The 5,659-nt window shown below is 50.0% G+C and overlaps 1 long non-coding RNA gene across 1 annotated transcript; it reads right to left on the bottom strand.

The window, feature by feature from the left end:
• Positions 1-1,832: 1,832 nt before the first annotated feature.
• LOC141548063 (uncharacterized) lies at positions 1,833-4,893 on the bottom strand. The gene is made up of 4 exons (XR_012483788.1): positions 4,766-4,893; positions 3,358-3,504; positions 3,087-3,234; positions 1,833-2,186 (listed from the first exon to the last, which is right to left on the bottom strand). It is a non-coding gene; the product is annotated as an uncharacterized LOC141548063 (long non-coding RNA).
• Positions 4,894-5,659: the final 766 nt, after the last annotated feature.

Below are 5,659 nucleotides of genomic sequence, written 5' to 3'. Positions count from 1 at the left end.
TTCAGGACTTTGAAGGACACAATAAAGGATCTGGACTTTAACTTCTGGCTGCATTTGGGATTATTGAAACTGAACTGAAACTAAGGCTGCCTCCAGAAGCTCCCCAAGGATCCTGCTCCAAGAGAACGATTATACTAGAGAAGAGAACATTACATCTTGACAGTTGGTGAGCTTCAGTAGGAAGAGGCCTGGGGCAGGTGTTGGTTGTTTTCTGTGCCAGAACAGCCTGGGGAGGCTAGGGAGGACGGAACCACAGGACATCTGAGGTTTGAAAGGGAAGAATGGGGCCGAAAGGGGGGGGCCGCTGCCGGAGGTCTCTGACAGCTGTAATTAGAAGTTTAATGTTGGGGTTACAAAGGACTTAGAATTACAGGATTCCAGAGCTGAAACCTCAGGAAACAGGGTGGGGAATGTATGGGTTGGGGTGGGTGGAGACTTCAAACATCATGTATCAGAATATGGGAACAAGAAACTGCTGTTCACTAGTGCCCGACTCCATTTTCTTGGCAGAAATACTGGAGTACTTTGTCATTTCTTTCTCCGGCTCACTTGGGTGTTTTTACTGAGTTAAGCAGGGTAAGTGACTTGTCCAGGGCCACAGTTAATGAGTGTCCGAGGCTCGATTTGAATCCAGCTCTTCTTGACCCCAAGCTCAGTGCTCTATCCACTGCGCTACCTAGTCACCTCCAAACAGGATTCTAGGGGCAGCTAGGTGGCGCAGTGGATAGAGCACCAGCCCTGAATTCAGGAGGACTCGAGTTCAAATCTGGTCTCAGACACTTAACACTTCCTAGCTGTGTGACCCTGGGCAAGTCACTTAACCCCAGCCTCAAAAAAAAAGAAAAAAATAAATAAAAAATTAAAAAAAAAAAACAACCAAAAACCAGGATTCTAGACTTGCCTTGTTTGGTGGCACTTCCAGGATGCTTGCCCTTACTCCACAAGACTGGAGGGAAACCAGCTATTTCTACCCTTAAACAGTTAAGGGAAATTGGACTCCTTTAGGAGAGTTTGTTGCTTCTGGGTAACGAGCTAGAATCAGTTTCCCTGGAAATAGGCTCCTTGTGCCCAGAATGTGCCAGACCCCCACCCACTGACTTCCAAGCTTGAACCAACCTCCATTATCCATTGTTTCAGGGCAGCTACATCACTCAGTAGATAGAGCACAGGCCCTGGAGCCAGAAGGACCCGAACTCAAATCCCACCTCAGACATTTCAGCAAGTCACTGAACCCCAATTGCCTCAAAATAAATAAATATAAATTTAAAAAAACCGTCCATCGTTTCCCAAATGTGTTAGCAAGACCAGAAACCAAACATTTCTTTCTCAGCTCGGGGAAGAATCTGGCCAGGGGACCATGAGCGCTTACCTTCTGACCAGAAGAAATAAGAGAGTGAGGTCATGCACCTGTGCAAAAGTGAATGCTGAACACTATCTTTGCATGCATTTTGAAAATAAAAAGCTAATATTAAAAAAACAAAAAGAAAAAGAAAATAAATTCAGAGTAATTCTCCATAAGAGTAGGAGAGACTTTAAGAACACCAGGATCTTTAATATAGATAGATTATAGTCTAGGGCATGAGGGTGGGCCGGCCTGGGCTTCTCCCTCATGATACTAACCCGGACTAGTAGCTCAGAGCTGTAGACCCAGAAGGGGAAGGGACTCTCAGAAGCCACCGAGACCTTTCTTTTAACAGTTGAAAGAGCTGCTACCTACTGAGGGACAGTGGCTCTGAGCGGGACACAGGGAGCAGGCGTCAGAGACAGGATCAGAACCAGGGACTCCTGATTCCAGAGCCAGGCTTTATTTTACTGATTCCAGAAAGAGGCTATTTTCTCATCTGAAGATAAACACAAAGCACTACAAGCCAGCCAGAATGGTGGATTACAGGCTCATGAAAAGTTAGCATTGGAAAAAAATCCAATCTGGCCCAGTCTCCTTATTTCCCAGATCACTACTCATGCCCAGGAGGCATCCTGAAGAAATGGGCCAAGATTTTAAGTTGCCAAAGAGTTCGTAACCTGCATGGAGGAAGTTACCCAGGCCTAATGAAATGACAGGCCCCAAACAAACAGTCAAATTCCATCTTCATCCAATCTTCTTGATCCCGGGCTCCAAAAAATGGCTTGTGAGGTGATGCTCTTCTACATTTGGTTCGTACATCCCAGCTAGTCTCTTTGCCGGACTGCAAAGACATCGAGGGCACAGACTCATGGTTTACAGACTAACATTGGCAAAGTCTTTCATTATCTCACAAGTTCCTCCTCAGTAACTAGTACAGTAGATGCTACCAGGCTGTCTTTAATCCTACAACAAATAATGGTTTCCTAGTAGGAGAAGCGCTGAACTTGGGATTTCTTTGGCAGAGGGCTGCCCAGGTGAGAAAATACCCTCTGCCAATGTGATCTGTTATCTTCGGGCAGGGGTTCTTAGCCATTTTCACATCCTGATCCCTTGAACAACTCAGTCTATGGAAGCCTGGAGATCTCCTTCTCCGAATAATTTTTTAAGGGCGTAAAATTCAAAGTAATGCAAAGGAAAGCAATTAGATTGAAACACGGTAACCCAAATACATTTGCAATTTTTTTCTCTCAATAGTATTTTATTTTTCCAAACACATATAAAGATAGTTTTCAACATTCATACAATTTGGAAGATTTTGTGATCCAGTTTTTTTTTTTTTTCCTTCCTTTCCTTTCCTTCCTTCCTTCAATGTCGTCAGGTTGCCGGGAGAACATGCTAGTGGTGGGTAGCAGCAGTGGACCCTGAAAACCCGGGAGAACGCTAAAGAAATAATGAAACTGTGGAAGGGTTTGTGGGCCTTGTACATATGGGCGGGCGGAAAAATTCAAGTCAAGGTCTCTCTGGGAAGGAGGCAGGAAGCAGCCCTTACCACCCAGATGGAGGCTCTCAATCCAACCTAGCGAAAATTTCTGCCTCTAAATAGTGTCCGGCTCCAATAACCTCACTCTAGTGACAGCTCTCTAATTTATTATACCAAGTAACTTTTTAAACTCTCTTGGAAAGGTTTAGTAGGCTAAATTATGTTTCTGAGTTTAACAAGCAAGCAATAAATAGACCTTACCTTTTATGGATGAAATATGGGTCCTAAAGTAGAGTTTATGGCAAGGTCTGGGTTCTTCAAAGAAGTCGATTTTATTGCAGCCTTCTTGCTACCAAATAATTTCTGTTTCCCGGCCCTCAGCGATCATGAGCATCGGCTCGGAGGAAAGCTGGCAACAAGGAAACCATGAAATAAACAAATACATCAAAAATACATTTTCCCTTTCCTGCCGCCTCAGCTTCCCATTCCCTCCTCCCCGGCTCCCTGGAAAGCGGTACCACTGTCCCCTCACCCAGGCTTCTCTCACTCTCGTGGGGGACCTTGGCACAGGCCCATCGCCCATCCACCTCCTTGCAGCGAGGACTTCCCAAGGGGGTTTTTTTCAGTTCTGAATTGTCTCCCTCCTTCTGCATCCATTCAGAAGGCAGGAAAATAAAAGCTGTTACAAATACAAATACGTGCATGGACTCGGTGCATACACTCGAGGCCATCGGCTCTCTGTCTGGGGGTGGATTGCAGGTTTGTGAAACCTCTGGAACTGCGGTGGATCACTGTGGGGATCCGTTCCTATCTAGGGCTTTCATAGTTGGTTATCTTTCCAATTCCTTGCTATTATGTAAACTGCTCACTTTACTCTGCATCATTTCACAAGTCGTCCCATGTTTCTTTGAAACTATCCCCACCATAATTTCTTTCTTTTTCTTTTTTTTTGCTGAGGTGATTGGAGTTAAGTGACTTGCCCAGGGTCACACAGCCGGGAGATATTAAGGGTCTGAGGCCGGATTTGGACTCAGGTCCTCCTGACTTCAGGGCTGGGGCTCTATCCAGTGCCCCATCATTTCTTATAGTGGGGGGGGTGGGGGGCCCCAAGTCTGTCTTTAGCAATCCGCCTCTTTCAGGACCTGCCCCATCCGGGTGAGCCCATCACCCTTCCTCTCCCTCCCTCCCCTGCAAGCTAAAGGTGGCTGGATGTCCTCCCTGTTATGGGTTGGTGGCCCGTCTGGGGCCCGGAGAACTGCGCAAGCTGTCCCGTGAGGGAGGGAGGGAGGGAGGGCGCGGACCTGAGGCTCCTTCAGCCCCTGATCGCCCTCACCTCGGAAACATCCTGGCCGGCCGCCCCCAAACGAGCCTCGTTCCCAGCCTTGGAGGCCGCTTGCTGGGGCTTTCAGGGAGGCAGCGCCCCTTCCCCTTCCCCCAGCCTCTCGTTTGGGCCTTCCAGCCTGGGGCCCATTCAGGGGCTCTGAGAAGTGGCCGGGAGCCTCCCGGCCTTCCTGGAGCCTCCCTGGCCTTCTAGGAGCCTCCCCGGCCTTCCAGGAGCCTCCCTGGGCTTCCAGGAGCCTCCCCGGCCTTCCAGGAGCCTCCCTGGGCTTCCAGGAGCCTCCCCGGCCTTCCAGGAGCCTCCCCGGCCTTCCAGGAGCCTCCCCGGCCTTCCAGGAGCCTCCCCGGCCTTCCAGGAGCCTCCCCGGCCTTCCAGGAGCCTCCCTGGGCTTCCAGGAGCCTCCCCGGCCTTCCAGGAGCCTCCCCGGCCTTCCAGGAGCCTCCCCGGCCTTCCAGGAGCCTCCCTGGGCTTCCAGGAGCATCCCCGGCCTTCCAGGAGCCTCCCTGGGCTTCCAGGAGCCTCCCCGGCCTTCCAGGAGCCTCCCCGGCCTTCCAGGAGCCTCCCTGGCCTTCCAGGAGCCTCCCCGGCCTTCCTGGAGCACCTGCCACCCGCTGTAGATAAAGCAGCCCAGTTCTGGGGAGGGGCAGGGAGCTGGCGACCGTTTGGAGTACAAAGGACAAGCAGCGGCTGGGATAAAGTCCTTCACCTCGGCTGCTCCCGGCGAGACCAGGCTCTAGAGCAGACTCCAACCCTCTCCCCCTCCCATCCCAGTCCCACCCCCAATTCTCTGCCCCTCCCCCCCCTGTGTCCTTTGGCTCTAACTCTGTGTGACTTTTCTCTCTATCTCTATCTCTGTATTTCTGTCACTGTCTGTCTCTCTGCCTCCGTCTTTCTCTCTGTGTCTCTGTCTCTCTTCTATCCATACTCTCTCTTTCTCCCTAACTTCTCTCCCCCCTCCCTTCTTCTCCCCCTTTCTCTGACTCTCTCCTTTCCATTGCCCTGTCTCTCTCTCTCTCTCTCTCTCTCTCTCTCTCTCTCTCTCTCTCTCTCTCTCTCTCTCTCTCTGTCTCTCTCTCTCTGTCTCTCTCTCTCTGTCTCTCTCCGTCTCTCTCTGTCTCTCTCTGTCTCTCTCTCTCTCTCTGTCTCTGTCTCTGTCTCTCTCTCTCTCTGTCTCTCTCTCTCTCTGTCTCTCTCTCTCTGTCTCTCTCTCTCTGTCTCTCTCCGTCTCTCTCTGTCTCTCTCTCTCTCTCTGTCTCTCCCTCTCTGTCTCTCTGTCTCTCTTTATTTCTCTCTTTCTGTCTCTCTGTCTCTCTCTGTCTCTGTCTCTCTTTCTCTGTCTTTCTCTCTCTCTATCTCTCCTCTCTCTCTGTCTCTCTGTTTCTCTCTGTCTCTCTCTCTCTGTCTCTCTCTGTCTCTCCCTCTCTGTCTCTCTGTTTCTCTCTGTCTCTCTCTCTGTCTCTCTCTGTCTCTGTCTCTCTTTCTCTGTCTTTCTCTC

This window comes from Sminthopsis crassicaudata, chromosome 6, assembly GCF_048593235.1.
Source record: "Sminthopsis crassicaudata isolate SCR6 chromosome 6, ASM4859323v1, whole genome shotgun sequence".
Lineage (NCBI taxonomy): Eukaryota > Metazoa > Chordata > Mammalia > Dasyuromorphia > Dasyuridae > Sminthopsis > Sminthopsis crassicaudata.
The sequence above is the reverse complement of the archived record's forward strand: the minus strand, read 5'-3'. Positions and strand labels throughout refer to the sequence as shown.